General features: G+C 36.3%; 1 pseudogene; it reads right to left on the bottom strand.

Moving 5' to 3' along the window:
- The window catches only part of LOC114615397, a 34,721-nt pseudogene that overhangs the window by 11,303 nt on the left and 14,723 nt on the right, over positions 1 to 8,695 (bottom strand).

Here is an 8,695-nt window from a genome sequence, read left to right as displayed (position 1 = left end):
TCCCAGGGTCCCAGGGTCCCAGGGTCCCAGGGTCCCAGGGTCCCAGGAAAAGGGTCCTGTATCTGCCATCAATATCACTCTGATACATTTTTAGTAATTCCTCTCATTTGACAACTCTGTATATTACCTCAGCTGTCTCTAGGTTGTATGATAATAGCATTATGTAGTTTCTCTAAAATTTAGTATCCTTGTGAATAAAATGTTGATTATTATTAGTATTTATTGTAAGTATGAAATAAAGTCATGCTTTATAATGCATCTCATAGTTTAGGGTATACCAGGAGCACTAACTGTTTACACTATACAGAGAGTGCTAACTTTACTCATTAAGACTGCTAAAGCTGTAATAAACCATTAGTGAAAAGCAGGGGTACAAAGAAAAGAAACTACTCAATGCAGACACACAGAAGACAAAGCTTTGCCAGATGTAGAATACTTCTGTGGTCTTAGTCACCCAGGAGACTGAACATGGACTATTGCTGAAGCCCAAGGGTTCGAGACAAATCTGATCAAACCAACCCTCCAAACAATAAACAACCAACAGTATCAAAAATGACTGGGTCAAACTCAGGATTTTTGTTTGTTTTTTGTTTTGTTTTCCAGACAGGGTTTCTCATTGCAGCCCTGGCTCTCCTGGAACTCAACCATGTAGATCAGGATGGCCTTGATCAGAGATCCTCATACTGAGAGTTGGGATTAAAACCTTTGTCACCTCCATCTAGTAAGAACTTGTTTTAAACTATTGAGACTAGCTACACGAAGGTAACTGTGTCTTCAGGTGTTGTGCTTCTCAGCCCTATCCCGTGGTGCATCGCTTCCACTCAGAACCATTTCAAGAAATGTCCATATTCAGAACTATTTCTAGAAATGTCCATATTCAGAGTCATTTCTAGAAATGTCCATATTCAGAACTATTTCTACAAATTTCCACATTTAGAAACATTTCTAAAAATTTCCACATTCAGAACCATTTCCAAAAATTTCCACATTCATATTCATTTTATAAATTGTTGGGAGCTGACTCCTAGCAGAGAGCAGTTACCATCTTTGCAGCCATCTCGAGCCATATACCCTGACAAGAGACTTGTTTTCAACAACCCACAACAGCTGAGCACACTCTGATAAATATCTTGTTATTCTCACATATCTTGTTTTGCTGTTTAGTGCCCCCAGCTGCTAGGTGCATGTGGAATCCACGTTACAAGACACATGACATATTGCCTTCAGTTGTGTTCCCCTGCTTGTCCACGAGGGCAAAGAATGTGGTAAAGCATCTAAATACCTAGGATTTCCTTTCAATAAAGAGAGACTTGATCAGACCCTCTGTCTTGTCTCCATTCTTTGCACCTCTTGCCCCCCCATCACCACTCCCTCTCTTGCTAGACCCTGTTGACTGACCCGAATGTGTTGTCACAATAAATACTTGTTTAATTTGCAATCTCTTCTTCTGAACATGGGAGACAATCAAAACAACAGATTTTTTTCCCCCTTCAACAGGTGTTTTCTTAAATCCAAGTGTGCAACTCTGACTGCAAACAGATAAAGGAGTCTGTATAGGAGACATGGGAGAAGGGAAAGCACTCAACTCATGACGTTCAGTATTAGCATCCAAATGGTAGATTTCAGCAGGACTTCTGTGTACTGTAATAAATAAGAACTACCATGATTTAGAGAGTGTCTCTTTCTTCTTTCTTCCTTCCTTCCTTTCTTTCTTTCTTTCTTTCTTTCTTTCTTTCTTTCTTTCTTTCTTTCTTTCTCTCTCTCTCTCTCTCCTTCCTTCCTTCCTTCTTTCTTTCTTTCTTTCTTTCTTTCTTTCTTTCTTTCTTCTTTCCCCTTTCTTTCTTTCTTTCTTTCTTTCTTTCTTTCTTTCTTTCTTTTCTTTCTTTCTTTCTTTCTCTTTCTCCCCCTCAGCTTCTATTGAACCCTTGCTTTATTTTATTTCATTAACATGTTATTTTTATTTTTGTATAATATAGTTCATAATATTTAATATATTTTTAAGTTTGAATATATTTGGATCACGTTCTTCAACACCAAGTCTGTCCAGATCCTCTCCTTCTATTAACCTACCAAAATTTATGTTCTTTCTCAAAAACCAAACTGAAATTCCAGAAAACAACAAATCACTCAAAACCTAGAAAATAAAATACAAAAGTACAAAAAACAAAGAAAAATAAAAAATATAAAAAACAAAGAAAAATAAAACCCACTAAACTTTAACCAAATAATTTATGTATATGTATGTATGTATGTATGTATGTATGTATATATGTATATTGTGGATTCCCTTCTTGTATTGCTCTACTGAACAGGAGACCTACCTTGGCACGGTTGGTGTACTCAATGTCTTCCATTCGAGAAAACTTCTCAGGTCTCTTGAAGATTATAATGTTCCCCCTTACTATGTATCACCTCTATTTATTACATCACAGAGATGTTCAGCGTGAATAGTTTCAACTATAATGTGCATATAGTTTAAATTTCAAATCCAGAAATACCTATCACAGGATATTTAATCATACCCTGAGAGTCTGTTATTTACTGAAAAAAACTGTTTCTAATTGTGGCATGGCTCAGCCCTGGAATACATATTTAATCCCAAATAAAGAAGGTAAAGTTAGTTTGTAGACGAAAGCACACATATTTGAAAGCAACTTCTAACTGAGGGGCAAACAAAGTGACAAATCAGAGAAAGATTTGACAGAATGAGTCAGAGATAGGATACACCCAACTCTCATAAAAATAGACATGAAAAAGAGGCAATTTGCTGGGGACCTAACTCTTACAGTCAGGTACTGAGATGGGACACAGTGATAAATGGAGGACAAAGGCTGAAGACCTCTGGCCATTAACACTCTCTTACTGTTCAGGGACCCAGAAACTGGTGGCTTCTGGTGATTAATTCTCTCTTACTTTTCTGGGGGTAGAAGCTGATAGCTTTTGTCAATTAACTTGGTTTTGCTCTTCCTAGTCCAAAAGCTGAGGACTTCTTGCAATTGACTCCTGTTGATAGCAGGAGGGGATTAAGAAAAGAAACTTAGTTATTTGGACTCTTTACTTTTTTACTCAGGGATCTCTTGCCAGCAAGGCAAGAGGCTCAAAGTTGTTTAATTCTTCCTAAACAAGAAAAAAAAAGAGAATGAGAGAAAGAGAGAGAGAGAGAGAGAGAGAGAGAGAGAGAGAGAGAGAGATGCTACACCAAGCCTTGATTTTTGCGTTCAGTTTTTTTTATAGCTTTTTAGTTACAAAAACTTTTATGTAAGAAAAAAATTCCTCATACATAAAATGCTAAACAAAAGGGAATTACAGCAGAAAGGAGATTGTACGTTAAAAGCAGTATTTCATTATATAAGCTCATTATTAGTTCAAAATTTCTTATGGCCTTGCTTTTTCACAGTGAACACCTGTGGCATATTTCTTGGATCTATTATTGAAGAATCATAGGTAATTATAGTTTTTCATTGATCATTAATTTGTTCCAATTCTGTTATTTTTTCTCTAGTGCAATCAGTCCATGACACATGAAGGTATACAAAGCTCTACTTACAACTTTTATTCTATAGGGCAGTTGAGAATACTTGTATCAGTTTAGGAGCTCAGTAACATCATTATTAGCAATTATGAAATCATATTGAACCAGTCAGCTTGGAGAAGAGTTTGAGCCATAATAAGTGAGTTGAACCAGCCAGCCAGAAGTCAGAAAGAGGTAGAGGGGGCGAGCTTATTCAGCATTAAGTCTCAAAGGCAGTAAACTTTCCAGGCCTAGAATAGATTGTAAAATATCTAGAAGCATCCAGAAATAGGCATAGGCTACCAGACAGGGAAAGTATGCCTCAGAGATGACAATTAATTTCATGAAAATAAAAGTTATGTTTACAAATACTTATTTGCAGAGACTGTTTTCATCAGCACATCTTAATTTTATTTATCTACCAAAGGCTGTAACTTCCACTAAAACATTAACTATCTAGAAAACTGCCAAAGATATTTTTTTTCTTTTTTTTTCTTACTAGGTAGGCCATGGGTATATATGATGATTAGAAAGATTAAACTATCTGAAGAATTAATCCAAAATGAATCAGTTATTCTTACAGTGATTCTGCAGGCAGAAAATTCTGGTATTTGGCATTGGAAAGGACAAAGTAAGAAGTTCTTGGCCTGATGGCACTAAGCAGTCCCCTTAACCCTGTTCTCTGAGGAATTCCACTCTGAGCACAGCACACAATGTTGATTTCAGAGATACTCACCTGATTGTGGTATTCACTCCAATTTATGAGTTCATCTGGGAAAGATGCTGAACACTGTGAGATTCAAAGACAAACTCACCAACTTTCACTTGAGCTTTGGTAGCACTCGGCAGAGACTGGTAATTAAAAATGTCAAACTTGGTTGTTGAAACCTTGTTCACAATATTCTCCTCATTGGAGCTTCTCCAAAGTTGGCCCTGTTGTAAGAATGGATGGAGATGAAAGAGAAAATAATGTTCAAAACTTGCACTGTAAGTCACTGAGAAGCAAGTAAACCTGCTTACTTTAACTGCCCTCTCTTTCAATCACTGTATGTTCCTGTGACTTTGAGTTTTGTTCCATTAATAAAACATTTATCATAAGGCTAATGGATGCTATATCTAGACATTAGCATTTTCATATGCAGTTTACCAACACTATCACCACTATTCACATTTGAAAACTGAACTTTCCTCAATCACTCCCTAATGAAATTAGGACTCTGGCCACCAGATCCTATTTTTCATAAAAAATAATATTTTGAATGAAGTGTTTTAAACTTTTTACATAATAGCTTTTTAAGGAAAATACCTTCTCTTTGACAATCATAATTTTCTTACAAAAGTTCCAGTAAAAAAAAATTCAGCTTTTATATATAAAAGTTGTGATTAAAGTTGGAGAAGAAAGAAGAACACATGTGATGTAGAAATGTAGAGAATCATGTGATACAGAGCTGCAAAGATGGATAAGAGTCTGAGAGAATAGAGTGGGGTAAGTTAACCCAACCTGAAGATATGTGAAGAAGAAGTCACACATAAAGCTCCAACTTTAAGCTAGTTAGAAAGAAAAATGTAATTTGAAAAGAAGTTGAACAGAGGTAGTATAGTTTATTATATAAAAAAATTTCTGCAGTATACAGGGATACTTCCTTGTTAGTTAAGAAGCCCTCCAAAGACCCCAAGACTATGTAGGTCATGATCATTGCCCTTGGTTACACGTAAGAATCAGATAGTAAAACCCTATTGCTGAAGACAGCACACACACTGGCAGCAGGACACTGTAGCTAGGTTGGAAGTAAGCTGAAAACTTTTTCCCTCTGTCTCTTCTGGTTGTCTGTCTGTCTGGGTCATTTCACACTGGCAGAAGCTGAACTGCAAGATAATGGGGAAGAAAAGTCAGCAGAGGGATTTTGCAACAGTGGACCTTGAATTCTATAATACCAACTTCCCAGACACGATGTGCATACTGGAGAAATACTAGCACAATGGTTGTGGGAATAAACAACTGTTTATTGATTGTGTTTGAGAACTTCCTTACAAGAGGGTCTCATGCCTGTTACAGCAAACTTATTCAAGATCCATGTGTGGGGAGATCAGGAGTCTTTTGAGCCTATTTCTGTTTTGCAAAGAAGACACATTACTGAATTGCCCCCTACATACTTACACACATAGAATAATAATAATTAATAATAATAATAATAATAATAATAATAGAATAATGCTATTGTCAGATTGTATCAGAGAATCTTCTCTTTGCCAAGAATCTCAGTGCTTGGGGAAAAAAATGACTATTGAGAGTTTATATTGAAATGGGACAGCCATGTGACTGTTCCCAAAGCATAGGAAACATTGTGAAAGAGGAGAAGGAGAGAATGCAGGAGCAAGATGCTGGGGATGAGGTCCATGATATGTTGTTTTTTGGGTGTTATATGGTCATGGAACTCACAAACTTATGGAAGCTAATTGTACCTGTATAGCACTAGCAAAATATTGAACCCATAAAAATATTTAATCGCAGATGAAGGAGGGGGCTCATGGTGTGCAGAAACTCACATGAGCACTGTTAGCAACCAAAGGATTCTGGAGGAGAGGAAGTCATTCTTGTCAGAAGTACCACCACTTTTGAGTTTCTTCTGCCCCATTGAAGAGCTGCATACACGTGCCCACATAGAAGGCCCTGTGGGTCATAAATCAGTGGATCATGAAAGAAAAAACAAAATTAAAAACAAGAATATATGATCAGGACATGGTGGGAGAATGGAGGATCTGTGAGGATTGAGAGAGATAAGGGAGGGAGGGAAATGGGTATGACCAGAAGGCATAATGTACTTGTAAGCTTGTATGTAGCTGTCAATGAATAAATTATTTTAATAGACTATATAGGATGGATGTAAAATCAACTACATCTAACTTTATAATTTAAAATTAAAAAAAGCAAACAAACAATTCTTTAAAGAAATAAGTGAAAAATATCCCTTCCTTAGGGTGAAAGAAATTGAATCAGCAAATCATCCTCTTAAAGTGGAGGGCAAATGAATATGATCTGAGATAAAAATAAGTAGGAGTATAATTTTGTTCATGTTCCATCCTTGTAGCAATGTTAAAGTTAACTTTCAGAGAAAAGGAAATTTGTATAAGCTAGAAAATGAAACCAACATAAAGACAAGAATAGCAATGAAGCAGAATACCATAGTAAAATTGAGCACTGTATTTTCTTTATTTTTCTTGTAGGCTATACTCTACTCAAAATCACAAGATGAATACAATACCATGTGGCTATGTCTTTAGATAAATTAAGCACTTGACAGCACTGTTAAAACAAATAGGAAAGAGGCAGCAGAAGGGTTGGCGAATGTGCCAGCCTTGCTGACAAGCAGAGAACATGAGAACAGTAATTAAGATAAATAGTAAAACAAACAAACAAACAGCAGCAACAACAACCACAACAACCAATAAAGAATGCTCACTAGAGACTCTAAAAGCCAGAAGATTCTGGGCAGATGTCATACAGACTCTAAAAGAACACAAATGCCAGTCCATACTACTATACCCAGCAAAACTCTCAACATAGAGAGAACAAGGTATTTCATGACTAAAACAAATTTACACAATATCTTTCCACAAATATAGCTGTACAAAAATAATAGATGAAAAACTCCAACACAAGGAGGGAAACTAAATCCTAGGAAAACGAAGAAAGAAATCTATCAACAAAACTAAAAGAAGATAGCCACACAAAAATTATTCCACTTCCAACAGCAAAAGTAACAGGAAGCAACAATCACTTACCCTTAATATCTCTTAAAATCAATGGACTCAATTCCTCAGTAAAAACATGTAGACTAACATACTGGATACCTAAAGAGGGCCCAGCATTGGTGCAGCATTGCTGCACTCAGAAAACACACCTCAGTAACAAAGAGACACACTATCTCAGAGTAAAAGGCTAGAAAACAATTTTTCCAAGCAAATAGGCCCAAGATACAAGCTGGAGTAGCCATTCTAATATCGAATAAAATTGACTTTCAACCAAAAGGTATCAAAAATTATAAGGAAGGACACATCATATTCATCAAAGTAAAAATCTACCAATATGAAGTCACAATTCTGAACATCTATGCTGCAAATGCAAGGGCACCCACATTCATAAAAGAAATTTTACTAAAGCTCAAAGCACACATTGCACCTCATAAAATAATAGTGGGAGACTTCTCTACCCCACTCTCATCAATGGACAGATCATGGGAACAGACACTAAACAGAGACACAGTAAAACTAAGAGAAGTTATGAAACAAATGGATTTAACAGATATCTACAGAACATTTCACCCCAAAACAACAGCACATGTCAGAAGCCATAATGGGACAAGCTAGTAATTAGCAGTTGATCATCCTGAAATGCTTGCCTCGGATTATTATATAATCTGTGACAAGTGTTCCCCATTCAGCAAGGCTGTGGAGGACATATTTTAGGAAAGATCCTGCTATTAATATACTTTTCCTATTATTATTATCAAACATATGTAACAATCACTAAGCAATAGCACACCCCTTTGGAGTAGATCTCTGCAGACCCACAAAGATGTAGTGTCTTGTAGTGATGCTGTATAGACAAATAGATGACTTCTTAAGTCTTAATGATGATCTTATAAGAATTCCTAAAAGTATATCAATGATTTTTTAGCTCTTTTTATAGTGGGACTGTTTTTAAGTCCCTTTCTGATAGTCAAAACTACTATGAGAACTCTGCCAGTCTCCCAAGTGTCACCAGTTAACAGCACTTAGATAGTAACCAGACTCTTTCCTGCTCAGAGCACATTCCAAGGTGGTTGTAAAACAATTAACCAAAGGTCATTAAAAGGGAACTCATGATTTATTAGAGGTGCTAGGACAGAAGAGAAAATATTTCCTAGGTTTATCTATACAAAACTTCACTAATTTCTTAGTTATAGTTTTAAACCTTCAGTGAACCGGTGGAGCTAGACAGGTGATGGATGTTTAGCCAGATAATTACTCCTAATGGATATACATGTAAACATTCTCTGTTGTATACTTCTGTTTCAATTTATGATTTGAATTTGGTGTGGACTTGTGATGAACTTTGTAACATGTGACCAGGTACTCTGAATGATGTATAAGACAAAGGGACATTCATTAGCGACTCCCTTTCTCTCCCCTCTCCCCCTCCCC

Source organism: Grammomys surdaster, unplaced genomic scaffold (assembly GCF_004785775.1).
Source record: "Grammomys surdaster isolate TR1022 unplaced genomic scaffold, NIH_TR_1.0 126660, whole genome shotgun sequence".
Taxonomy (NCBI): Eukaryota; Metazoa; Chordata; class Mammalia; order Rodentia; family Muridae; genus Grammomys; species Grammomys surdaster.
The sequence above is the reverse complement of the archived record's forward strand: the minus strand, read 5'-3'. Positions and strand labels throughout refer to the sequence as shown.